At 36.9% G+C, this 3,659-nt stretch overlaps 1 non-coding gene across 1 annotated transcript; it reads left to right on the forward strand.

Moving 5' to 3' along the window:
* The first annotated feature begins 458 nt into the window (after positions 1–458).
* On the forward strand, positions 459–562 carry LOC112839038 (U6 spliceosomal RNA). Its single transcript, XR_003212124.1, has one exon. It is a non-coding gene; the product is annotated as a U6 spliceosomal RNA (small nuclear RNA).
* Positions 563–3,659: the final 3,097 nt, after the last annotated feature.

Consider the following 3,659-nt stretch of genomic DNA (forward strand, 5'->3'; position numbering starts at 1 on the left):
TCAAACTAGATTGTAAAGTAGCCACTGAGACACCCTCACACAACAGTAGAGTTACAGTAAGGGAAACAATACCCTTTTCTTCCCAGTTCAGAACACAAGCCAATTTGACTAATTTGGGAACTGTGACAAAATTAGTAATGGCTTGTAAGTGCATAATTTGAAGATTTCATACGTTTAACTTATATTTTAATACTTTGGATGTAAGATAAACAGAAAATCAAATGTACATCTAGGAAAAAAATAGCTACAATTAGTTTATTATTCATTTTGGCCTTTTTTTCTTTTCTTAATGCTTATATTTGCCTTTTCCTTTCATGAAAATTTATATATTTTTCAGTCTCAAAGTGTTATTGTCATAAACAAATTATAATTTATGACTGTGGCTATGTTTCTTCAAGTTTTTCTTAAAAGATTAAAAGAAAACCCTAGTGTTTGCTTTGTCAATATATATATTTAGTATATATATATATATATATACACTAAAACTGGAACAGCACAGAGAAGGTTAGCAAAGCCCATGTGCAAGGATGTTTCACATATGTGTGAATCATTCCATATTTGTCAGTTTTTGTGCTGGAAGAGATGGGGGTGAGGAAGCAGGATGGCAAGGGAGCTTGAAGGGTAATTAATCTCTACCACTTATATTTTATTCATTTTATTATATAAAACACCAGTGCTAACAAAAATCTTGGTGTGTGAATACAGCCTTTGTTGAATGATTCTCTCTACTTTTTCTGTATTTTAAAATAGAAAAACCTATCATCATAGTAGTCAATTTCCAAACCTATGAAAATTATCAGAGGTGCGTGATGAGATTTATTCATAGCAATATCCTCTTCAGCAATGTTTATTATAGGGAAAATGGGAAATCGAAAATTTGAATACACGAATAACTAAGTAAATTATAGTAGAGTAACATGATTATTATGTATTTATTTGGAAATCTTGTTTTCTGTATTAGTATCTTATTGCTTCTGTAAAAAATTACCACAGACTTAGTGGCTTACAATAAGACATATTTGTTACCATACAATTCTGGAGATTGGAAATCTAAAATGGGTCTCACTGCGAAAAATCAAGATGTCAGTAGGGCTGCAGTCCTTCTGAGGAGAATACTTTGACTTCTTCAGCTTTTAGAGACTACTGCATATGATGCCTCCTGGCCCCTTGCTCACATCACTCCAACCTTTTTCTTCTATCCTCACATGTCCTACCCTGACTGACCGACCCTCCTGCCTCCCTCTCATACAGATCCTTGTGATTACACTGTGCCCGCTAGAATTATCCAGGAGAATGTCCCCATCTCCAGATGCATCAAATTAACCACACTTGCCATGTAAAGTAACATCCTCACAGGTTCTGGGGATTAGGGTGTGGGCATTTTTGGGCAGAGGCAAGGGCATTACTTAACCTACCACATTTTGTAAGCAAATAAGAGCATGTGAAGATTTAAAGTGCTTAGGACAGTACCTGGAACAAAACACCTTCCACTGTGATTTGTAAAAGGAACAGCCTTGTGAATTTCTCACTGCTTTCACAGCCTGATCTCAACCATCATCTCTTGCCTGGATAATTCCAGTAGTCTCCTCACAGGCCTCCCTGCTTCTACCACCACCTCCACCTAAGTCTTAGCAAGCAGCCAAAGTGATCTGCTTAAAACATAAACCAGACTGTGCTTCTCCTCTGCTTAAAATCTCTATTTTCCCTATTTAATTCAACTCTGTGGTGGCCTCTACAGCCACACCATATGCTCCCCCTACTGGGACCTATTTAAACAAACTACACTTTTATTCAACTCCCTACACAGGCCGCTTATTGCTTCTCCAAAACACTAGCTTTGTTCCCACCTCAAGACCTTGTTACTTGTGGTTTCCTCTGCCAGATATTCATGTGGCTCACGCCCCCATTTCTTCAGATTTGCTCACTGAGGCCTACCCTGGTCACCCATTTAAAATCTCAGTTGACCCATTTCTATGCTCCCAATCCTCCTATTTTTCCATAGCATGACACTTTTTGGTATTCTAAATGTTTTTTTTTTAAATGCTTATATTTCCTCATCTCCTATGGAAATATAAATTCCAAAGGACAAGAAATGTATATTTTGTTCAATGATATATATATCATATATATATATATGATATATATACACATATGTATTTTCATTTCCTTGAATACTGTATGGCACACAGTAAGCACTCAGTAAATAACTGTTGAATGAGTGATAAGATCCTATTATGTGCCAGGTTCTGTCCTAGGTGCTGAGGCCACATAAGTAAACTTGACAGTTTCTCCTTATTGGAGCTTGCTTTTAAGTTCTGTCTATCGAAATCCACTCTGCCCACATCCCCAGACTGAGAAAGAAGAAAACACTTGATGAGAAGTGGTAAGACTGGAAATTATTAATTAGCCTTGCTTTCTTTACAAACCATCCCCACCCTTACCACTCCTATACTTTTGTCCCAATTACCAGGTATGGTTTTACAATGTTTTGGAGATTAATTCAAATGGATGTAGTTGTTAATTGATGGTACCATGAAAAACAAACAAAACACAACATGGCAAAAAACAATATGCTGTACAACATTGTACCTTTAGTCAACAATACTGGATGGTGCACACAAAAAATTTGTTAAGAGGGCAGATCTCATGTTAAGTATTCTAACCACAATAAGGTAAAAACGAAAATACTGTATCGTGTGATTATATAATCCCACTAATATGAACTATCCAGAACAGGTAAACCTATAGGCACAGAAAGGAGATTCAAGTTGGTCAGAGGCTGGCAGGAGGGAAGAATGGGGAGTTAGTGCAGAGTTGCTGTACAGGGTGATGAAAATGTTCTGGAAATAGTGATAATTGCACAATACTGTGACTGTAATTCATGCCATGGAATTGTACATTTAAAAATGGTTAAAATGGGGTGGGGTGGGAGGGATGGGGTGGCTGGGTGATAGACATTGGGGAGGGTATGTGCTATGGTGAGCACTGTGAATTGTGCAAGACTGTTGAATCACAGATCCGTACTTCTGAGACAAATAATGCAATATATGTTAAGAAAAAAAAAAGAAGAAGAAGAAGATAGCAGGAGGGGAAGAATGAACGGGGTAAATCGGAGGGGGAGACGAACCATGAGAGACGATGGACTCTGAAAAGCAAACTGAGGATTCTAGAGGGGAGGAGGTGGGGGGATGGGTTAGCTTGGTGATGGGTATTAAAGAGGGCATGTTCTGCGTGGAGCACTGGGTGTTATGCACAAACAATGAATCATGGAACACTACATCAAAAACTAATGATGCAATGTATGGTGATTAACATAACAATAAAAAATTTAAAAAATTACTAAAAAAAAAAGTCTGGACTTTATTCGTGGAGAACCATTGAAAAGTTTGACTAGGTGAGTGATAGGACCATGACTGGATTACCAACTTCCATCTTCATCCTTGTGGCTGTTGGAATAAAGTGGTATTTTGTAGTCAATGAAAATGTTTGAATGGTTTTAGAACTTTATTAAACATTTGGAATAAAGTATATCATAATTCTGAAAAAAATGGTTAAAATGGCAAATTTTACATTATTACACTTTACCACAATTAAAAAGGAAAGAAAATCGGAGGCTATGAAATTCCTCTTTCTCCCCCTAGATTGATTATCAGACCTTA

The sequence above is a fragment of the Callorhinus ursinus genome, unplaced genomic scaffold (genome assembly GCF_003265705.2).
Source record: "Callorhinus ursinus isolate GAN/ISIS: 27379988/994484 unplaced genomic scaffold, GSC_fseal_2.0 scaffold63, whole genome shotgun sequence".
Taxonomy (NCBI): domain Eukaryota; kingdom Metazoa; phylum Chordata; class Mammalia; order Carnivora; family Otariidae; genus Callorhinus; species Callorhinus ursinus.